The sequence below is a fragment of the Hypanus sabinus genome, chromosome 22 (genome assembly GCF_030144855.1).
Source record: "Hypanus sabinus isolate sHypSab1 chromosome 22, sHypSab1.hap1, whole genome shotgun sequence".
Taxonomy (NCBI): Eukaryota; Metazoa; Chordata; class Chondrichthyes; order Myliobatiformes; family Dasyatidae; genus Hypanus; species Hypanus sabinus.
This window is the reverse complement of record NC_082727.1, coordinates 9,614,999-9,641,058: the sequence shown is the minus strand read 5'-3', so window position 1 is coordinate 9,641,058 and position 26,060 is coordinate 9,614,999. Positions and strand designations below refer to the sequence as shown.

The following is a 26,060-nucleotide window of genomic DNA, read 5'->3' as shown; positions in this document are numbered from 1 at the left end:
GGGCTTTTGAATGCCCTGCTAGTGTGGTGGTACTGGCTTGTACACAGGGATATTTTGGAAACTCTTAGACAGACACATAGATGATAGAAAAATGGAGGGTTATGTGGCAGGGGAGAGTTGGATTGGTCTTGGAGTAGGTTCAAAAGGTCAACACAACATTGTGGGCCAAAGGGCCCGTATTGTGCTGTAACATTCAATGTTTTATGTTTTCTATGTAAAAATCTCAGCTGAGTGTCTGTTATATATACCATCACCTCAGGTAGAAAGGGTCTCAGAATTGGTATCGTTTGTGTGGGGGGTGGGGGTGTTGAATCAAGAGTTCAGCCTGATCTCTTTGTAATGCATCTTGTGTTATTTTGTATGAACATTTTTGGAATTTCCCTCAGGTTTCAGGCCAAAATCACCCTCAATTACTGTACATTGAATGTTGTGGTATCTTACCATGCACAAAATGGCCACCCAGTTTCTCCCAGTACAACCATGGCTGCATTTAAAAATAACATTAGTAAGTCAATGTACATAAGCAAAGTAAATCACTGAATTTAGAACCATAGAACCATAGAACATTACAGCTCAGAAACAGGCCTTTTGGCCCATCTTGACTGTGATAAACCATTTTTCTGCCTAGTCCCACCGACCTGCACCTGGACCATATCCCTCCATACACTTCTCATCCATGTACCTGTCCAAGTTTTTCTTAAATGTTAATAGTGAGCCCGCATTTACCACTTCATCTGGCAGCTCATTCCACACTCCCACCACTCTCTGTGTGAAGAAGCCCCCACTAATGTTCCCTTTAAACTTTTCTCCCTTCACCCTTAACCCATGTCCTCTGGTTTTTTTTCTCTCCCCAAGCCTCAGTGGAAAAAGCCTGCTTGCATTCACTCTATCTATACCCATCATAATTTTATACAACTCTATCCAATCTCCCCTCATTCTTCTACACTCCAGGGAATAAGGTCCTAACCTATTCAACCTTTCTCTGTCACTCAGTTTCTCGAGTCCCGGCAGCATCCTTGTAAATCTGCTCTGCACTCTTTCAATCTTATTAATATCCTTCCTGTAATTAGGTGACCAAAACTGCACACAGTACTCCAAATTCGGCCTCACCAATGCCTTATACAATCTCACCATAACATTCCAACTCTTATACTCAATACTTTGATTTATAAAGGCCAATGTACCAAAAGCTCTCTTTACTACCCTATCTACCTGTGACGCCACTTTTAGGGAATTTTGTATCTGTATTCCCAGATCCCTCTGTTCTACTGCACTCTTCAGTGCCCTACCATTTACCCTGTATGTTCTACCTTGGTTTTTCCTTCCAAAGTGCAATTTGATTTTTCTTTAAACATCAGCGAGGTTTAAAACATTCTCTCCACGACCAGATGAGATTAACTTGACTGCTTTAGTGTGTTCCTGTGAGGCAGGATAGTGGAGATGCTGACCCACTTAAATGAAACAGGTCAGTGTGTGTGGGTGTGTGTGTGAAAATAATTTGTCACATGAACCAGTGGAACATTTCCTCCACTCATGGAAATATTGAGGCCTGACCTTCACAATAGGTGCAGGGTTTTTGCTGGTGTAAGAGTGCATGAGAGGACTTTAATTTGAACACCATGATGGGGTTCAGTTACAGGTTAATAGAATTCGACACATTAAATAAGTATTGTGGGATCTGTGGTTACACCAGTGCAGGGCTTCATAACACAAAAGGAGATAGATGTCATATATCAACACACGCAAAACACTGGAGGAACTCAGCAGGCCAGGCACCATCCATGGAAAAAAGTACAGTCGACGTTTTGGGCTGAGGGTCCTGCTGAAGGGTTTCGGCCCGGAACGTCGACTGTACTCTTTTCCATAGATGCTGCCTGGCCTGCTGAGTTCCTCCAGTGTTTTGTGTGTGTTGCTCAGATTTCCAGCATCTGCAGACTTTCTCTTGCTTGTGATTAGATACCCTATATGTTTATATATTTAATGAAACAAAAGAAATTACGTTAAATACAGCACCTTTTACAGCTTTACAAAGTACTTTGCAGCCGGAGTTGCCCTATGGAGTGTAGTAACCATGGTAATGGAGGAAGCACCACAGGCATTTGATGGAGACATTCCATCATGGGCACTCTCCTTTCAGCATCCAGGACCTCTTCAAGGAGCAATGCCTCAAAAAGTCCACATCTATCATTAAGGGCCCCATCAACCCTCTTCTCAGTACAAGAGACTGAAGACAGACACTAAACGATTCAGGAACAGCTTCTTCCCCTCTGCCTTCAGATTTCTGAATGGACACTAAATCCATGAACACTTCCTCACTACTATTTTTCTCTTTTTGCACTATGTATTTAGTTTAACCTTTTTAATATATATAAGACTCTTGACTATGTAACACTCCCATATAGTGAGGTAAGGCAGCATCTCAAATTCTGAGGTTCTTTGGAAATCCCCATATTCTCCGCTCTTTGTAAGGATTGTTTCAAATTGTGTTCTGCTCATCTTTCACAGAATGATTCTGTATTCAATGATCTAGGCCTGTTAATTATAACTAGTCTTTCAAATGCACTTGACCTGTTTACAAACTGCAGAAAGGGAACTGCTGTCTTCCTTATCTGACCTGGATCACAAACATTTCTATCATTTTTTTTCCCAATTACATTTCTCAAGATAGTATCTTTTGTAAGAAAGTTATTTGAAGCCATGGTGATCATTCATGTTTACACCTTACTGAAGTCTCCACTGCAGATAAGATTATCTTTATTTGTCATATTCATCGAAACATTGAAACTTACAGTTAAATGCGTCCTTTGCGTCTACGACCAACATAGTTCAAGGTGTTGGGGGCAGCCCACAAGTATAGCCATACTTTCAACCCCAACTTACTAACTAAACTTTGGAAATTGGGAGAAAACCAGAGCACCCAGAGGAAGCCCATGTGGTCATGGAGAGAGCATGCAAATTCCTTACGTACAGAGAGTGGCATTACACTATACAGTGTTCATTGTCCCATCAGTTAATCAGGACGCTTGCTTACTTGCTTACTTGGGACAACTCTTCAAGGACAAAACCAAGAAAATAGCCAGGATTCCCTTTTTTTACTTGGGACACTATGCTGCTTAATTGGGGCAGAAGACCCAAGCAATTTCTAATTAGCATCAATCACGTGAACCTGTGTGGCCGTTAGACACTGCACCATACTTAGGGCAAACAGCTTTTAAATAGCATCAGTCACATGTATTTGTGTTCAAAAAGCGGTGAGTTGTGCCTCTGGTATTTGGTGAGAAATAAGCAGTAGCACAATTTAGAATTGTTTTGCTCACAGTTATTTCAAGTATTTCAGTTTGGAGATGCCAGGAATGGCCAGGAGTGAAAATGAAATGATTTCACTACTTCAACAAGTTAGGAACGATGAAGAATTTAATGGTATCGACAGTCATCTTGAATGTTACAATGAAAATGAAGATTTGGAGGATGCAATCTTCAAAAATGCTGTATGAAGGCACTGATTTTGTTCATTTACAGTCATCCTAAAGAGCGCAGCAGCACGATGGTTGTCCATCGTATCCGATGATGACAAAGAAACCTGGCGGGAGAGCTTTCAAAGTGGAAAAGCCATTGCACTGGGACCGTTCCACTCTGTTGACCTCGGAGGTCCGGGGCCAGTAGTACGAGTAGTTGTCTCAAACCGGGGTCTTTCTTGGTTGAGCTGGATAACCATGATCTCTCTGCCTTTGCTCTCCAAAAGACTTTGCAAACCGCCCTCTCAGCTGTTGGATTTTACTGTTGATCTCATCCACCCAGACTGCTGGAGCTGGCTTCACGTGCTAGGGCACGCGAGTCTCTGTTTCACTGGGTATGGAGTCTGCTGGACACCTGGTTTAGCTTGCCTGTCGAAGCGGTGTACTGGGGCCGCTGTCATGTGGCAGGTGAGAACTGAATGTCCGGTGGGGCCCAAAGGTGCACGTACTGTATGTCTTCCAAAGTGCTTTGCAGACAGTGAAGCCTTTCTGAACTATGTTACTGGAGGAAATACAGGAGGAAATTTACTCACAAACAACAATGACCAAACCAACATTTACAGTGAAGTTGTTTAACAATATTAGGGCTCAGGAGAGTGGGAGGTGGATAGACCACTTGATCCCTCTAGCCTATCCTGCCTGATTCAATATAACCTAGTGTGGACCTCACCTTCTCTTCGGTACTGGGGCTCAATTTCCTGATCTCTTAAAAAATATTTACTTCTTTTTTAAATACCAGCAATGTTCCAGACTCCAAAGCCATTTCGCTTTGAGAATTTCATCACCCAATACGGTATGAAGAGCTTATGTACCTCAGAATTAAGTTCCCCTCTAGAACCTCTCTATACAAGGCTCCAGAAGCCCCCTCCCCAGCCCACCTCCCAGTCAGTAAGGCCTTGATGCCCCCTGTACCCTTTTTAAACCAATACTCAACCAGTTCTCCTCCACTAGCCCTCCTCCACTTGGAGGAACTTTTTTATAACCTCAACAGCTGCTCTGACAATTCCTCTCACTTTCTGCAGCTTCTGCTGGGCTGATTGTTTGTGGGGACGTCATCATAGGGACATGCAGTCCATAAACTGGCCGTGCAGCCCACTGAGTCGATGCTGATCATCAGGACCCCAAATTTATTAATGCTCCTTACTCTCCATACAGAATTCAGAATCACCGACACACACTCATTGGCCACTTTATTAAGTACACCTGTACATTTATGTTACAGATTCAGCAACAATAAATATATAAGTGAGGCAGGGTTTTTTTATAACAAATAAAACATTTATTAAACACTGAAAAACAAACCCCCAAAAGTAAACAAACGACTAATGTAACCGGAAATCAGCTGCTGTGCGGCAGCTTAAACAGTTCTTAAAGCGATGTTGCAAAAACAGTTCTTCAAAGTATTACTGCAAAAGTTCAAAATGCTTGCAGTCCATTAAAGGAGAGACTTTTTAGACGATTTAAATTCTCTTTCACGTCATGTTGTTGAGGTTCCCAGTCGAACTATACTTGTCCGGGAGAATTTACGAAGATGAAAATGAAACGGCTTAAAGGCACTGACCTTTCCTTGACGAAACTGTGCACCCAACCCTTTCTGCTATTATTCGCAGGGGTTACCACGAGCACAGCCAACAAATTCCTTCCAAATGAGGATCAAACAAGGTCAAACCTATTTCACCGTCAAAATCGAATTTCCTCAATCTTTTAACTCCTGAACTCTGATCTTCACTCTCCACCGATTTTTAACTGGCAGTATTATAAAGAAACTGCCGGCAATGACCTTTTAAACTTTAGGCATTAAATAAAACTCCACCTTTCAACCAAACTGCGTCATAATATTGGACCACGCAGTGGCATGGAGTCAAAATGGCAAATTCAGCCACAAACTGCCCCTCCTCACAAGGAGGGGTCCTCCTTTTGTACCCTGTGAAAAAAAACTGTCACATGACCTCTACTGGTGGGAAAATGACGTCACTCCACCATCACAAGACCACTACCTTAAGTCCAGTATAGCTTCAACACCACTGTAACGTGACAAGTACAAGATACCCACAGGTACGTAACAACCTCATTAATGCTAATATCTATCTACCAATCATAAAAGCATGCAGATGTGGTCAAAAGGTTCAGTTGTTGTTCAGAACGAACATCAGAATGGGGAAGAAATGTCATTAAGGTGACTTTGGCTGTGGAATGTTGGTTGGTGCCAGATGGGGTAGTTTGGGTTAAACCTTGTCCAAGGCTGACCTACAGGCTAGTAGAGGGAAGGAGCACCTTACACCTCATTTGGCGGAGACAGATGTCAAGTCCAGTCACTTTTATTGTCTCTTCGACCATAACTGCTGGTACAGTGCATAGTAAAAATGAGAATGTTTTTCAGGACCATGGTGTTACATGACACAGTACAAAAACTAGACTGAACTACGTAAACAAAAAAAAACAGAGGGAAAAAAACACTAGACTACAGACCTACCCAGGACTGCATAAAGTGCACAAAAACAGTGCAGGCATTACAATAAATAATGAACAGGACAATAGGGCAAGGTGTCAGTCCATGCTCTGGGTATTGAGGAGTCTGATAGCTTGGGGGAAGAGACTGTTACATAGTCTGGTCGTGAGAGCCCGAATGCTTCGGAGCCTTTTCCCAGACAGCAGGAGTGAGAAGAGTTTGTATGAGGGGTGCATGGGGTCCTTCATAATGCTGTTTCCTTTGCAGATGCAGCGTGTAGTGTAAATGTCCGTGATGGCGGGAAGAGAGACCCCGATGATCTTCTCAGCTGACCTCACTATCCACTGCAGGGTCTCGCGATCCAAGATGGTGCAATTTCCGAACCAGGCAGTGATGCAGCTGCTCAGGATGCTCTCAATACAACCCCTGTAGAATGTGATGAGGATGGGGGGGTGGGAGATGTCCACTCTGCTACCCAATATAAATGAGAGCAAGCATGCAGAGAATAGTGGGGTGGTCATGAATCAGCATATAGGAGAAAAGTGGATCATCGGGCTGCTTGGTGTCACAACAACCTCGCACTCACGGTCAGTAAGATCAGGAAGCTGATTATTCACTTCAGGAGAAGGAAACAAGAGGACCATGAGATAGAGGGGGAAATCAGAGACTGCGACGGTCAGCAACTTCCATTCCTTCATGTCATGATTTCAGAGGATCTGTCCTGGGACTTGCACTGCCCCACAACATAACTCTCAGAGAATCCACCCCCACTGTCAAACTCACACAGATTCCCCCCCCCCCATCATCACCCTCTCAGATTCAAACCCTCCCATCAACCTCTTACAGAATCAAACCACCCCACCATCAACCTCTCACAGATTCAAATCCCCCCATCAACCTCTCACAGAATCCCCCCACCATAAACATCTCACAGATTCAAATCCCCCCTTCAAACTTCCACAGATTCAAATCCCACCATCAACCTCTCACAGATTCAAACCCTACCATCAACCTCTCACAGATTCAAATCCCCCCTTCAACCTTCCACAGATTCAAACCCCACCATCAACCCCTCACTTATTCAAACACCCCCACCATCAACCTCTCACAGATTCAAATCCCCCCATCAACCTCTCACAGATTCAAACCCTACCATAAACATCTCACAGATTCAAATCCCCCCCATCAACCTCTCACAGATTCAAATCCCCCCATCAACCTCTTACAGAATCAAACCCTACCATAAACATCTCAGATTCAAATCCCCCCTTCAACCTTCCACAGATTCAAACCCCACCATCAACCCCTCACTTATTCAAACACCCCCACCATCAATCTCTCACAGATTCAAATCCCCCCTTCAAACTTCCACAGATTCAAATTCCACCATCAACCTCTCACAGAATCCCCCCACCATCAACCTCTCAGATTCCCCCACCATCAATCTCTCACAGATTCAAACCCCCCACCGTCAACCTCTCACAGATTCAAACCCTCCACCATCAATCTCTCACAGATTCAAACCCCCCACTATCAACCTTTCAGATTCACCCCACCATCAACCTCTCACAGATTCAAATCCTCCCACCGTCAACCTCTCACAGATTCAAAGCCCCCATCATCAACGTCTGACAAATTCAAAGACCCTACCATCAACCTCTTTTGGATTCAAACCTCCCCACCATCAACCTCTCACAGATTCAAACAACCCCCACCATCAAACTATCACATATTCAACCATCAGCCTCTCACAGGATCCCCCATCAACCTTTCACAGATTACCCAACAACAACATCTCACAGATTCAAACCCACCCCTACTATCGATGATCCCCCCACCATCAACCTCTCACAGATTCAAACCCTCCCACCATCAACCTCTCACAGAATCCCCCACCATCAACCTCTCACAGATTCCCCCCACCATCAAACTTTCAGATTACCCCACCATCAACCCCTCACAGACTCAAACCCCCATCATCAATCTATCACAGATTCAAACCCCCCCCATCAAATTCTCACAGAATCCACCCCACCATCAACCTCTCACTGATTCAAACCCCCCACCATCAATCTCTCACAGATTCCCCCCACCATCAACTTTTCAGAGATTCAAACCCCACCATGAACATCTCACAGACTCAACCCCCACCATGAACATCTCACAGACTCAACCCCCACCATCAACCTCTCACAGATCCCCCCACCATCAACCTCTCAGAGACTCAAACCCCCATCATCAACCTCTCACAGATCCCCCCACCATCAACCTCTCACAGACTCAAACCCCCACCATCAACCTCTCACGATCTCAAATCCCTCACCATCAAACTCTCACTGATTCAAATCCCCTACCATCAGCTTCTCAGATTTAATACCCCACCATCAACCTCTCTCAGACTCAAACCCCCACCATTAACCCCTCAACATCAACCTCTCACTGATTCAAACCCCGCCTACCATCAGCTTCTCACAGATTTAATACCCCCCCCCCATCAACCTCTCTCAGATTCAAACCCCACCATAAACATCTCACAGACTCAACCCCCAACTATGAACCTCTCAGGGATTCAAACCACCCCCCCCAACATCAACCCCTGACACATTCAAAGCCCCCACCATCAACCTCTCACAAAATCAACCCCCACCATCAACCACTCACAGATTCATACTGCCCCAACAACCTTTCATGAGTCAAACACCAAACCATCAACCTCTCAAAGTTTCAACACCACCCCCACCAACAACCTCTCATAGATCCCCCCACCATCAACCTCTCACAGATTCAAACCCCACCATAAACATCTCACAGTTTCAAACACCCCCACCATCAACCTCTCATAGATCCCCCCACCATCAACCTCTCACTGATTAATACCGCCCCACCGTCAAACTATCACAGATTCCCACCCCCACCATCGTCTCACAGATTGAAACCCCCCACAATCAATGTCTCACAGTTTCAACACCCCCATCATCAGCCTCTCACAGAATCCCCCATCAACCTTTCACAGATTATCCCAACATCAACGTCACATAGATTCAACTCCCCCCACACCATCAACCTCTCACTGATTCAAACCCCCCACCATCAACCTCTCACTGATTCAAACCCCCCACCATCAACCTCTCACTGATTCAAACCCCCCACCATCAACCTCTCACTGATTCAAACCGCCCACCATCAACCTCTCACTGATTCAAACCCCCCACCAACCTCTCACAGATTTCCCTCCTCCACCATCAACCTCTCACAGATTCAGATCCCCCCACCATCAACCCCTCACAGAATCAACCCCCACCATCAACCACTCACAGATTCGTACTGCCCCAACAACCTTTCATGAGTCAAACACCAAACCATCAACCTCTCAAAGTTTCAACAACACCCCCACCATCTCATAGATCCCCCCATCATCAACCTCTCACTGATTCAAACCCCCCACCATCAACTCACAGATTTCCCTCCTCCACCATCAACCTCTCACAGATTCAGACCCCCCCACCATCAACCCCTCACAGAATCAACCCCCACCATCAACTACTCACAGATTCGTACTGCCCCAACAACCTTTCATGAGTCAAACACCAAACCATCAACCTCTCAAAGTTTCAACAACACCCCCACCATCTCTTAGATCCCCCCACCATCAACCTCTCACAGATTCAAACCCCCTACCATCAACCCCTCATAGATCCCCCCACCATCAACCTCTCACAGATTCAAACCCCCATCATCAGCCTCTCACAGAATCCCCCCATCAACCTTTCACAGATTATCCCAACATCAACGTCACATAGATTCAACCCCCCACCATCAACCTCTCACAGTTTCAACCCCCCCACCATCAACCTCTCACTGATTCAAACCCCCCACCATCAATCTCTCACAGATTCCCCCCACCATCAACTTTTCAGAGATTCAAACCCCACCATGAACATCTCACAGACTCAACCCCCACCATCAACCTCTCAGAGACTCAAACCCCCATCATCAACCTCTCACAGAACCCCCCCCACCATCAACCTCTCTCAGATTCAAACCCCACCATAAACATCTCACAGACTCAACCCCCAACTATGAACCTCTCAGGGATTCAAACCACCCCCCCCAACATCAACCCCTGACACATTCAAAGCCCCCACCATCAACCTCTCACAAAATCAACCCCCACCATCAACCACTCACAGATTCATACTGCCCCAACAACCTTTCATGAGTCAAACACCAAACCATCAACCTCTCAAAGTTTCAACACCACCCCCACCAACAACCTCTCATAGATCCCCCCACCATCAACCTCTCACAGATTCAAACCCCACCATAAACATCTCACAGTTTCAAACACCCCCACCATCAACCTCTCATAGATCCCCCCACCATCAACCTCTCACTGATTAATACCGCCCCACCGTCAAACTATCACAGATTCCCACCCCCACCATCGTCTCACAGATTGAAACCCCCCACAATCAATGTCTCACAGTTTCAACACCCCCATCATCAGCCTCTCACAGAATCCCCCATCAACCTTTCACAGATTATCCCAACATCAACGTCACATAGATTCAACTCCCCCCACACCATCAACCTCTCACTGATTCAAACCCCCCACCATCAACCTCTCACTGATTCAAACCCCCCACCATCAACCTCTCACTGATTCAAACCCCCCACCATCAACCTCTCACTGATTCAAACCGCCCACCATCAACCTCTCACTGATTCAAACCCCCCACCAACCTCTCACAGATTTCCCTCCTCCACCATCAACCTCTCACAGATTCAGATCCCCCCACCATCAACCCCTCACAGAATCAACCCCCACCATCAACCACTCACAGATTCGTACTGCCCCAACAACCTTTCATGAGTCAAACACCAAACCATCAACCTCTCAAAGTTTCAACAACACCCCCACCATCTCATAGATCCCCCCATCATCAACCTCTCACTGATTCAAACCCCCCACCATCAACTCACAGATTTCCCTCCTCCACCATCAACCTCTCACAGATTCAGACCCCCCCACCATCAACCCCTCACAGAATCAACCCCCACCATCAACCACTCACAGATTCGTACTGCCCCAACAACCTTTCATGAGTCAAACACCAAACCATCAACCTCTCAAAGTTTCAACAACACCCCCACCATCTCTTAGATCCCCCCACCATCAACCTCTCACAGATTCAAACCCCCTACCATCAACCCCTCATAGATCCCCCCACCATCAACCTCTCACAGATTCAAACCCCCATCATCAGCCTCTCACAGAATCCCCCCATCAACCTTTCACAGATTATCCCAACATCAACGTCACATAGATTCAACCCCCCACCATCAACCTCTCACAGTTTCAACCCCCCCACCATCAACCTCTCACTGATTCAAACCCCCCACCATCAATCTCTCACAGATTCCCCCCACCATCAACTTTTCAGAGATTCAAACCCCACCATGAACATCTCACAGACTCAACCCCCACCATCAACCTCTCAGAGACTCAAACCCCCATCATCAACCTCTCACAGAACCCCCCCCACCATCAACCTCTCACCCTCAAATCCCTCACCATCAAACTCTCACTGATTCAAACCCCCCACCATCAACCTCTCACAGATTTCCCTCCTCCACCATCAACCTCTCACTGATTCAAACCCCCCACCATCAACCTCTCACAGATTTCCCTCCTCCACCATCAACCTCTCACTGATTCAGACCCCCTCACCATCAACCCCTCACAGAATCAACCCCCACCATCAACCACTCACAGATTCGTACTGCCCCAACCTTTCATGAGTCAGACACCAAACCATCAACCTCTCAAAGTTTCAACACCACCCCCACCATCAACCTCTCACAGATCCCCCCACCATCAACCTCTCAGAGATTCAAACCCCCATCATCAACCTCTCACAGAACCACCCCACCATCAACCTCTCACCATCTCAAATCCCTCACCATCAAACTCTCACAGATTCAAACCCCCATCATCAACTCACAGAACCCCCCCACCATCAACCTCTCACCATCTCAAATCCCCCACCATCAAACTCTCACAGATTCAAACCCGCCACCATCAAACTCTCACTGATTCAAACCTCCCACCATCAACCTCTCACAGATTTCCTTCCTCTACCATCAACCTCTCACTGATTCAGACCCCCCACCATCAACCTCTCACTGATTCAGACCCCCCACCATCAACCTCTCACTGATTCAAACCCCCCACCATCAATCTCTCACAGATTCCCCCCCACCAACTTTTCAGAGATTCAAACCCCACCATGAACATCTCACAGACTCAACCCTCACCATCAACCTCTCACAGATCCCCCCACCATCAACCTCTCACAGACTCAAACCCCCACCATCAACCTCTCACAGATCCCCCCACCATCAACCTCTCACGGACTCAAACCCCCATCATCAACCTCTCACAGTACCCACCCCACCATCAACCTGTCACCATCTCAAATCCCTCACCATCAACCTCTCACTGATTCAAACCCCGCCTACCATCAGCTTCTCACAGATTTAATACCCCCCCATCAACCTCTCTCAGATAAAATCCCCACCATAAACATCTCACAGACACAACCCCCAACTATGAACCTCTCAGGGATTCAAACCACGCCCCCAACATCAACCCCTGACAGATTCAAAACCCCCACCATCAACCTCTCACACATTCAATGCCCCCACCATCAATGTCCGACAGATTCAAAGACCCTAACATTAACCTCTCACCGATTCAGACCCCCCCACCATCAACCACTCACAGATTCGTACTGCCCCAACAACTTTTCATGAGTCAAACATCAAACCATCAACCTCTCAAGGTTTCAACACCACCCCCACCATCAACCTCTCAACCTCTCATAGATCCCCCTACCATCAACCTCTCACAGATTCCAAACCCCTACAATCAACCTCTCATAGATCCCCCCACCATCAACCTCTCACAGATTCCAAACCCCTACCATCAACCTCTCATAGGTCCCCCCACCATCAACCTCTCACAGATTCCAAACCCCTACCATCAACCTCTCATAGATCCCCCCACCATCAACCTCTCACAGATTCAAACCCCCACCATCAACCTCTCACAGATTCAAACCCCACCATAAACATCTCACAGAATCAACACCTCACTATCAACCTCTCACAGGTTCAAACCCCCTCACCATTTCACCATTGACCTCTTACAGTTCCCCCCCACCATCAATGTCTCACAGATTCAAAGCCCCCACCATCAACCTCTCACTGATTAATACCGCCCCACCATCAAACTATCACAGATTCCCACCCCCACCATCGTCTCACAGATTGAAACCACCCACAATCAATGTCTCACAGTTTCAACACCCCCATCATCAGCCTCTCACAGAATCCCCCCATCAACCTTTCACAGATTATCCCAACATCAATGTCACATAGATTCAACCCCCCACCATCAACCTCTCACAGATTCAAACCCCCCACCATCAACCTCTCACTGATTCCCACCCCCACCATCGTCTCACAGATTGAAACCCCCCACAATCAATGTCTCACAGTTTCAACACCCCCATCATCAGCCTCTCACAGAATCCCCCCATCAACCTTTCACAGATTATCCCAACATCAACGTCACATAGATTCAACCCCCCACCATCAACTTCTCACTGATTCAGACACCCCACCATCATCCTCTCACTGATTCAAACCCCCCACCATCAACCTCTCACAGATTTCCCTCCTCCACCATCAACCTCTCACTGATTCAGAACCCCCCACTATCAACCCCTCACAGAATCAACCCCCACCATCAACCACTCACAGATTCGTACTGCCCCAACAACCTTTCATGAGTCAAACACCAAACCATCAACCTCTCAAAGTTTCAACACCACCCCCACCATCAACCTCTCATAGATCCCCCCACCATCAACCTCTCACAGATTCAAACACCCATCATCAGCCGCTCACAGAATCCCCCCATCAACCTCTCACTGATTCAGATCCCCCCACCATCAACCCCTCACAGAATCAACCCCCACCATCAACCACTCACAGATTCGTACTGCCCCAACAACCTTTCATGAGTCAAACACCAAACCATCAACCTCTCAAAGTTTCAACACCACCCCCACCATCAACCTCTCATAGATCCCCCCACCATCAACCTCTCACAGATTCAAACCCCCATCATCAGCCTCTCACAGAATCCCCCCATCAACCTTTCACAGATTATCCCAACATCAACGTCACATAGATTCAACCCCCCCCACCATCAACCTCTCACAGATTCAAACCCCCCACCATCAACCTCTCACTGATTCAAACCCCCCACCATCAATCTCTCACAGATTCCCCCCACCATCAACTTTTCAGAGATTCAAACCCCACCATGAACATCTCACAGACTCAACCCCCACCATCAACCTCTCACAGATCCCCCCACCATCAACCTCTCAGAGACTCAAACCCCCATCATCAACCTCTCACAGAACCACCCCACCATCAACCTCTCACTGATTCAAACCCTGCCTACCATCAGCTTCTCACAGATTTAATACCCCCCCATCAACCTCTCTCAGATTCAAACCCCACCATAAACATCTCACAGACACAACCCCCAACTATGAACCTCTCAGTGATTCAAACCACGCCCCCAACATCAACCCCTGACAGATTCAAAACCCCCACCATCAACCTCTCACACATTCAATGCCCCCACCATCAATGTCCGACAGATTCAAAGACCCTACCATTAACCTCTCACCGATTCAGACCCCCCCACCATCAACCACTCACAGATTTGTACTGCCCCAACAACCTTTCATGAGTCAAACATCAAACCATCAACCTCTCAAGGTTTCAACACCACCCCCACCATCAACCTCTCAACCTCTCATAGATCCCCCCACCATCAACCTCTCACAGATTCCAAACCCCTACCATCAACCTCTCATAGATCCCCCCACCATCAACCTCTCACAGATTCCAAACCCCTACCATCAACCTCTCATAGATCCCCCCACCATCAACCTCTCACAGATTCAAATCCCCACCATCAACCTCTCACAGATTCAAACCCCACCATAAACATCTCACAGACTCAACACCTCACTATCAACCTCTCACAGGTTCAAACCCCCTCACCATTTCACCATTGACCTCTTACAGTTCCCCCCCACCATCAATGTCTCACAGATTCAAAGCCCCCACAATCAGTCTCACAGATTCAACACCCCCATCATCAGCCTCTCACAGATTCAAACACCCCACCATCAACCTCTCATAGATCCCCCCACCATCAACCTCTCACTGATTAATACCGCCCCACCGTCAAACTATCACAGATTCCCACCCCCACCATCGTCTCACAGATTGAAACCCCCCACAATCAATGTCTCACAGTTTCAACACCCCCATCATCAGCCTCCCACAGAATCCCCCCATCAACCTTTCACAGATTATCCCAACATCAACGTCACATAGATTCAACCCCCCACCATCAACCTCTCACAGATTCAAACCCCCCACCATCAACCTCTCACTGATTCAAACCCCCCACCATCAACCTCTCACAGATTCAAACCCCCCACCATCAACCTCTCACTGATTCAAACCCCCCACCATCAACCTCTCACAGATTTCCCTCCTCCACCATCAACCCCTCACTGATTCAGACACCCCACCATCAACCTCTCACTGATTCAAACCCCCCACCATCAACCTCTCACAGATTTCCCTCCTCCACCATCAACCTCTCACTGATTCAGACCCCCCCACCATCAACCCCTCACAGAATCAACCCCCACCATCAACCACTCACAGATTCGTACTGCCCCAACAACCTTTCATGAGTCAAACACCAAACCATCAACCTCTCAAAGTTTCAACACCACCCCCACCATCAACCTCTCATAGATCCCCCCACCATCAACCTCTCACAGATTCAAACCCCCATCATCAGCCTCTCACAGAATCCCCCCATCAACCTTTCACAGATTATCCCAACATCAACGTCACATAGATTCAACCCCCCCCACCATCAACCTCTCACAGATTCAAACCCCCCACCATCAACCTCTCACTGATTCAAACCCCCCACCATCAATCTCTCACAGATTCCCCCCACCATCAACTTTTCAGAGATTCAAACCCCACCATGAACATCTCACAGACTCAACCCCCACCATCAACCTCTCACAGATCCCCCCACCATCAACCTCTCAGAGACTCAAACCCCCATCATCAACCTCTCACAGAACCACCCCACCATCAACCTCTCACTGATTCAAACCCTGCCTACCATCAGCTTCTCACAGATTTAATACCCCCCCATCAACCTCTCTCAGATTCAAACCCCACCATAAACATCTCACAGACACAACCCCCAACTATGAACCTCTCAGTGATTCAAACCACGCCCCCAACATCAACCCCTGACAGATTCAAAACCCCCACCATCAACCTCTCACACATTCAATGCCCCCACCATCAATGTCCGACAGATTCAAAGACCCTACCATTAACCTCTCACCGATTCAGACCCCCCCACCATCAACCACTCACAGATTTGTACTGCCCCAACAACCTTTCATGAGTCAAACATCAAACCATCAACCTCTCAAGGTTTCAACACCACCCCCACCATCAACCTCTCAACCTCTCATAGATCCCCCCACCATCAACCTCTCACAGATTCCAAACCCCTACCATCAACCTCTCATAGATCCCCCCACCATCAACCTCTCACAGATTCCAAACCCCTACCATCAACCTCTCATAGATCCCCCCACCATCAACCTCTCACAGATTCAAATCCCCACCATCAACCTCTCACAGATTCAAACCCCACCATAAACATCTCACAGACTCAACACCTCACTATCAACCTCTCACAGGTTCAAACCCCCTCACCATTTCACCATTGACCTCTTACAGTTCCCCCCCACCATCAATGTCTCACAGATTCAAAGCCCCCACAATCAGTCTCACAGATTCAACACCCCCATCATCAGCCTCTCACAGATTCAAACACCCCACCATCAACCTCTCATAGATCCCCCCACCATCAACCTCTCACTGATTAATACCGCCCCACCGTCAAACTATCACAGATTCCCACCCCCACCATCGTCTCACAGATTGAAACCCCCCACAATCAATGTCTCACAGTTTCAACACCCCCATCATCAGCCTCCCACAGAATCCCCCCATCAACCTTTCACAGATTATCCCAACATCAACGTCACATAGATTCAACCCCCCACCATCAACCTCTCACAGATTCAAACCCCCCACCATCAACCTCTCACTGATTCAAACCCCCCACCATCAACCTCTCACAGATTCAAACCCCCCACCATCAACCTCTCACTGATTCAAACCCCCCACCATCAACCTCTCACAGATTTCCCTCCTCCACCATCAACCCCTCACTGATTCAGACACCCCACCATCAACCTCTCACTGATTCAAACCCCCCACCATCAACCTCTCACAGATTTCCCTCCTCCACCATCAACCTCTCACTGATTCAGACCCCCCCACCATCAACCCCTCACAGAATCAACCCCCACCATCAACCACTCACAGATTCGTACTGCCCCAACAACCTTTCATGAGTCAAACACCAAACCATCAACCTCTCAAAGTTTCAACACCACCCCCACCATCAACCTCTCATAGATCCCCCCACCATCAACCTCTCACAGATTCAAACCCCCATCATCAGCCTCTCACAGAATCCCCCCATCAACCTCTCACTGATTCAGACCCCCCCACCATCAACCCCTCACAGAATCAACCCCCACCATCAACCACTCACAGATTCGTACTGCCCCAACAACCTTTCATGAGTCAAACACCAAACCATCAACCTCTCAGTTTCAACACCACCCCCACCATCAACCTCTCATAGATCCCCCCACCATCAACCTCTCACAGATTCAAACCCCCATCATCAGCCTCTCACAGAATCCCCCCATCAACCTTTCACAGATTATCCCAACATCAACGTCACATAGATTCAACTCCCCCACCATCAACCTCTCACAGATTCAAACCCCCCACCATCAACCTCTCACTGATTCAAACCCCCCACCATCAATCTCTCAGAGATTCCCCCCACCATCAGCTTTTCAGAGATTCAAACCCCACCATGAACATCTCACAGACTCAACCCCCACCATCAACCTCTCACAGATCCCTCCACCATCAACCTCTCAGAGACTCAAACCCCCATCATCAACCTCTCACAGAACCACCCCACCATCAACCTCTCACCATCTCAAATCCCTCACCATCAAACTCTCACTGATTCAAACCCCCCACCATCAACTTCTCACAGATTTCCCTCCTCCACCATCAACCTCTCATGGATTCAAACCCCCCACCATCAACCTCTCACAGATTTCCCTCCTCCACCATCAACCTCTCACTGATTCAGACCCCCCACCATCAACCTCTCACCATCTCAAATCCCTCACCATCAAACTCTCACTGATTCAAACCCCCCACCATCAACCTCTCACAGATTTCCCTCCTCCACCATCAACCTCTCACTGATTCAAACCCCCCACCATCAACCTCTCACAGATTTCCCTCCTCCACCATCAACCTCTCACTGATTCAGACCACCCCCACCATCAACCCCTCACAGAATCAACCCCCACCATCAACCACTCACAGATTCGTACTGCCCCAACAACCTTTCATGAGTCAAACACCAAACCATCAACCTCTCAAAGTTTCAACACCACCCCCACCATCAACCTCTCATAGATCCCCCCACCATCAACCTCTCACAGATTCAAACCCCCATCATCAACCTCTCACAGAACCACCCCACCATCAACCTCTCACCATCTCAAATCCCTCACCATCAAACTCTCACTGATTCAAACCCCCCACCATCAACTTCTCACAGATTTCCCTCCTCCACCATCAACCTCTCATGGATTCAAACCCCCCACCATCAACCTCTCACAGATTTCCCTCCTCCACCATCAACCTCTCACTGATTCAGACCCCCCACCATCAACCTCTCACCATCTCAAATCCCTCACCATCAAACTCTCACTGATTCAAACCCCCCACCATCAACCTCTCACAGATTTCCCTCCTCCACCATCAACCTCTCACTGATTCAAACCCCCCACCATCAACCTCTCACAGATTTCCCTCCTTCACCATCAACCTCTCACTGATTCAGACCACCCCCACCATCAACCCCTCACAGAATCAACCCCCACCATCAACCACTCACAGATTCGTACTGCCCCAACAACATTTCATGAGTCAAACACCAAACCATCAACCTCTCAAAGTTTCAACACCACCCCCACCATCAACCTCTCATAGATCCCCCCACCATCAACCTCTCACAGATTCAAACCCCCATCATCAGCCTCTCACAGAATCCCCTCATCAACCTCTCACTGATTCAGACCCCCCCACCATCAACCCCTCACAGAATCAAACCCCCATCATCAGCCTCTCACAGAATCCCCCCCATCAACCTTTCACAGATTATCCCAACATCAACGTCACATAGATTCAACCCCCCCACCATCAACCTCTCACAGATTCAAACCCCCACACCATCAACCTCTCACTGATTCAGACACCCCACCATCAACCTCTCACTGATTCAAACCCCCCACCATCAACCTCTCACAGATTTCCCTCCTCCACCATCAACCTCTCACTGATTCAGAACCCCCCACTATCAACCCCTCACAGAATCAACCCCCACCATCAACCACTCACAGATTCGTACTGCCCCAACAACCTTTCATGAGTCAAACACCAAACCATCAACCTCTCAAAGTTTCAACACCACCCCCACCATCAACCTCTCATAGATCCCCCCACCATCAACCTCTCACAGATTCAAACACCCATCATCAGCCTCTCACAGAATCCCCCCATCAACCTCTCACTGATTCAGAACCCCCCACTATCAACCCCTCACAGAATCAACCCCCACCATCAACCACTCACAGATTCGTACTGCCCCAACAACCTTTCATGAGTCAAACACCAAACCATCAACCTCTCAAAGTTTCAACACCACCCCCACCATCAACCTCTCATAGATCCCCCCACCATCAACCACTCACAGATTCAAACCCCCATCATCAGCCTCTCACAGAATCCCCCCATCAACCTTTCACAGATTATCCCAACATCAACGTCACATAGATTCAACCCCCCCACCATCAACCTCTCACAGATTCAAACCCCCCACCATCAACCTCTCACTGATTCAAACCTCCCACCATCAATCTCTCACAGATTCCCCCCACCATCAACTTTTCAGAGATTCAAACCCCACCATGAACATCTCACAGACTCAACCCCCACCATCAACCTCTCACAGATCCCCCCACCATCAACCTCTCAGAGACTCAAACCCCCATCATCAACCTCTCACAGAACCACCCCACCATCAACCTCTCACCATCTCAAATCCCTCACCATCAAACTCTCACTGATTCAAACCCTGCCTACCATCAGCTTCTCACAGATTTAATACCCCCCCATCAACCTCTCTCAGATTCAAACCCCACCATAAACATCTCACAGACACAACCCCCAACTATGAACCTCTCAGGGATTCAAACCACGCCCTCAACATCAACCCCTGACAGATTCAAAACCCCCACCATCAACCTCTCACACATTCAATGCCCCCACCATCAATGTCCGACAGATTCAAAGACCCTACCATTAACCTCTCACCGATTCAGACCCCCCCACCATCAACCACTCACAGATTTGTACTGCCCCAACAACCTTTCATGAGTCAAACATCAAACCATCAACCTCTCAAGGTTTCAACACCACCCCCACCATCAACCTCTCAACCTCTCATAGATCCCCCCACCATCAACCTCTCACAGATTCCAAACCCCTACCATCAACCTCTCACAGATTCCAAACCCCTACCATCAACCTCTCATAGATCCCCCCACCATCAACCTCTCACAGATTCCAAACCCCTACCATCAACCTCTCATAGGTCCCCCCACCATCACCCTCTCACAGATTCCAAACCCCTACCATCAACCTCTCATAGATCCCCCCACCATCAACCTCTCACAGATTCCAAACCCCCTACCATCAACCTCTCATAGATACCCCCACCATCAACCTCTCACAGATTCAAATCCCCACCATCAACCTCTCACAGATTCAAACCCCACCATAAACATCTCACAGACTCAACACCTCACTATCAACCTCTCACAGGTTCAAACCCCCTCACCATTTCACCATTGACCTCTTACAGTTCCCCCCCACCATCAATGTCTCACAGATTCAAAGCCTCCACCATCAGCCTCTCACTGATTAATACCGCCCCACCATCAAACTATCACAGATTCCCACCCCCACCATCATCTCACAGATTGAAACCCCCCACAATCAATATCTCACAGATTCAACACCCCCATCATCAGCCTCTCACAGATTCAAACACCCCACCATCAACCTCTCATAGATCCCCCCACCATCAACCTCTCACTGATTAATACCGCCCCACCGTCAAACTATCACAGATTCCCACCCCCACCATCGTCTCACAGATTGAAACCCCCCACAATCAATGTCTCACAGTTTCAACACCCCCATCATCAGCCTCCCACAGAATCCCCCCATCAACCTTTCACAGATTATCCCAACATCAACGTCACATAGATTCAACCCCCCACCATCAACCTCTCACAGATTCAAACCCCCCACCATCAACCTCTCACTGATTCAAACACCCCACCATCAACCTCTCACAGATTTCCCTCCTCCACCATCAACCCCTCACTGATTCAGACACCCCACCATCAACCTCTCACTGATTCAAACCCCCCACCATCAACCTCTCACAGATTTCCCTCCTCCACCATCAACCTCTCACTGATTCAGACCCCCCCCACCATCAACCCCTCACAGAATCAACCCCCACCACCAACCACTCACAGATTCGTACTGCCCCAACAAACTTTCATGAGTCAAACACCAAACCATCAACCTCTCAGTTTCAACACCACCCCCACCTCTCATAGATCCCCCCACCATCAACCTCTCACAGATTCAAACCCCCATCATCAGCCTCTCACAGAATCCCCCCATCAACCTTTCACAGATTATCCCAACATCAACGTCACATAGATTCAACCCCCCCACCATCAACCTCTCACAGATTCAAACCCCCCACCATCAACCTCTCACTGATTCAAACCCCCCACCATCAATCTCTCAGAGATTCCCCCCACCATCAGCTTTTCAGAGATTCAAACCCCACCATGAACATCTCACAGACTCAACCCCCACCATCAACCTTTCACAGATCCCCCCACCATCAACCTCTCAGAGACTCAAACCCCCATCATCAACCTCTCACAGAACCACCCCACCATCAACCTCTCACCATCTCAAATCCCTCACCATCAAACTCTCACTGATTCAAACCCCCCACCATCAACCTCTCACAGATTTCCCTCCTCCACCATCAACCTCTCACTGATTCAAACCCCCCACCATCAAGCTCTCACAGATTTCCCTCCTCCACCATCAACCTCTCACTGATTCAAACCCCCCACCATCAACCTCTCACAGATTTCCCTCCTCCACCATCAACCTCTCACTGATTCAGACCACCCCCACCATCAACCCCTCACAGAATCAACCCCCACCATCAACCACTCACAGATTCGTACTGCCCCAACCTTTCATGAGTCAAACACCAAACCATCAACCTCTCAAAGTTTCAACACCACCCCCACCATCAACCTCTCATAGATCCCCCCACCATCAACCTCTCACAGATTCAAACCCCCATCATCAGCCTCTCACAGAATCCCCCCATCAACCTCTCACTGATTCAGACCCCCCCACCATCAACCCCTCACAGAATCAAACCCCCATCATCAGCCTCTCACAGAATCCCCCCATCAACCTTTCACAGATTATCCCAACATCAACGTCACATAGATTCAACCCCCCCACCATCAACCTCTCACAGATTCAAACCCCCACACCATCAACCTCTCACTGATTCAAACCCCCCACCATCAACCTCTCACTGATTCAAACCCCCCACCATCAATCTCTCACAGATTCCCCCCACCATCAACTTTTCAGAGATTCAAACCCCAGCATGAACATCTCACAGACTCAACCCCCACCATCAACCTCTCACAGATCCCCCCACCATTAACCTCTCAGAGACTCAAACCCCCATCATCAACCTCTCACAGAACCCCCCACCATCAACCTCTCAGAGACTCAAACCCCCACCATCAACCTCTCACCATCTCAAATCCCTCACCATCAAACTCTCACAGATTTCTCTCCTCCACCATCAACCTCTCACTGATTCAGACCCCCCCCCACCATCAACCACTCACAGATTCGTACTGCCCCAACAACCTTTCATGAGTCAAACACCAAACCATCAACGTCTCAAAGTTTCAACACCACCCCCACCATCAACCTCTCATAGATCCCCCCACCATCTTTTCAGAGATTCAAACCCCACCATGAACATCTCACAGACTCAACCCCCAACATCAACCTCACAGATCCCCCCACCATCAACCTCTCACTCAAACCCCCATCATCAACCTCTCACAGAACCCCCCCACCATCAACCTCTCACCATCTCAAATCCCTCACCATCAACCTCTCACTGATTCAAACCCCCCACCATCAACCTCTCACAGATTTCCCTCCTCCATCATCAACCTCTCACTGATTCAGACCCCCCCACCATCAACCCCTCACAGAATCAACCCCCACCATCAACCACTCACAGATTCAAACCCCACCATAAACATCTCACAGACTCAACCCCCCACCATCAAACCTCTCACTGATTCAAATCCCCCACCATCAATCTCTCACAGATTCCCCCCACCATCAACTTTTCAGATTCAATCCCCACCATGAACATTTCACAGACTCAACCCCCACCATCAACCTCTCACAGATCCCCCCACCATCAACCTCTCACTCAAACCCACATCATCAACCTCTCATAAAACCCCCCCACCATCAACCTCTCACCATCTCAAATCCCTCACCATCAAACTCTCACTGATTCAAACCTCCCACCATCAACCTCTCACAGATTTCCCTCCTCCACCATCCTCTCACTGATTCAGACCCCCCACCATCCTCTCACTGATTCAAACCCCCCACCATCAATCTCTCACAGATTCCCCCCCACCAACTTTTCAGAGACTCAACCCCCACCATCAACCTCTCACAGATCCCCCCACCATCAACCTCTCACAGACTCAAACCCCCATCATCAACCTCTCACAGTACCCCCCCCCACCATCAACCTCTCACCATCTCAAATCCCTCACCATCAACTTCTCACTGATTCAAACCCCGCCTACCATTAGCTTCTCACAGATTTAATACCCCCCCCATCAACCTCTCTCAGATTCAAACCCCACCATAAACATCTCACAGACACAACCCCCAACTATGAACCTCTCAGGGATTCAAACCACGCACCCAACATCAACCCCTGACAGATTCAAAACCCCCACCATCAACCTCTCACACATTCAATGCCCCCACCATCAATGTCCGACAGATTCAAAGACCCTACCATTAACCTCTCACCGATTCAGACCCCCCCACCATCAACCACTCACAGATTCGTACTGCCCCAACAACCTTTCATGAGTCAAACATCAAACCATCAACCTCTCAAGGTTTCAACACCACCCCCACCATCAACCTCTCAACCTCTCATAGATCCCCCCACCATCAACCTCTCACAGATTCCAAACCCCTACCATGAACCTCTCATAGATCCCCCCACCATCAACCTCTCACAGATTCCAAACCCCTACCATCAACCTCTCATAGGTCCCCCCACCATCAACCTCTCACAGATTCAAACCCCCACCATCAACCTCTTACAGTTTCAAACACCCCCACCATCAACCTCTCATAGATCCCCCCACCATCAACCTCTCACAGATTCAAACCCCACCATAAACATCTCACAGACTCAACACCTCACTATCAACCTCTCACAGGTTCAAACCCCCTCACCATTTCACCATTGACCTCTTACAGTTCCCCCCCACCATCAATGTCTCACAGATTCAAAGCCCCCACCATCAACCTCTCACTGATTAATACTGACCCACCGTCAAACTAACACAGATTCCCACCCCCACCATCGTCTCACAGATTGAAAACCCCACCATCAACCTCTCATAGATCCCCCCACCATCAACCTCTCACTGATTAATACCGCCCCACCATCAAACTATCACAGATTCCCACCCCCACCATCGTCTCACAGATTGAAACCCCCCACAATCAATGTCTCACAGTTTCAACACCCCCATCATCAGCCTCTCACAGAATCCCCCCATCAACCTTTCACAGATTATCCCAACATCAACGTCACATAGATTCAACCCCCCCCACCATGAACCTCTCACAGATTCAAACCCCCCACCATCAACCTCTCACTGATTCAAACACCCCACCATCAATCTCTCACAGATTTCCCTCCTCCACCATCAACCTCTCACATTCAGACACCCCACCATCAACCTCTCACTGATTTAAACCCCCCACCATCAACCTCTCACTGATTCAAACCCCCCACCATCAATCTCTCACAGATTTCCCTCCTCCACCATCAACCTCTCACTGATTCAGACACCCCACCATCAACCTCTCACTGATTCAGACCCCCCCCACCATCAACCCCTCACAGAATCAACCCCCACCATCAACCACTCACAGATTCGTACTGCCCCAACAACCTTTCATGAGTCAAACACCAAACCATCAACCTCTCAAAGTTTCAACTCCACCCCCACCATCAACCTCTCATAGATCCCCCCACCATCAACCTCTCACAGATTCCAAACCCCTACCATCAACCTCTCATAGATCCCCCCACTATCAACCTCTCACAGATTCCAAACCCCTACCATCAACCACTCACAGATTCAAACCCCACCATAAACATCTCACAGACTCAACCCCCCACCATCAACCTCTCACTGATTCAAACCCCCCACCATCAATCTCTCACAGATTCCCCCCACCATCAA

General features: G+C 48.2%; 1 protein-coding gene and 1 long non-coding RNA gene across 4 annotated transcripts in view; one reads left to right on the top strand and one right to left on the bottom strand.

The window, feature by feature from the left end:
* LOC132379315 (semaphorin-4G-like) overlaps positions 1-26,060 on the top strand; it is a 232,914-nt gene that overhangs the window by 184,645 nt on the left and 22,209 nt on the right. Inside the window, exon 16 of one of the 3 annotated variants that reach the window (XR_009507383.1) lies at positions 3,520-5,570. The exons of the other annotated variants lie outside the window; for them this stretch is intronic. The gene's annotated coding sequence lies outside the window, so the exon portion shown is untranslated. The remainder of the gene's footprint in view (positions 1-3,519; positions 5,571-26,060) is intronic. 3 annotated transcript variants of the gene reach the window in all.
* LOC132379728 (uncharacterized) lies at positions 7,423-7,969 on the bottom strand. The gene is made up of 3 exons (XR_009507519.1): positions 7,842-7,969; positions 7,528-7,809; positions 7,423-7,471 (listed from the first exon to the last, which is right to left on the bottom strand). It is a non-coding gene; the product is annotated as an uncharacterized LOC132379728 (long non-coding RNA).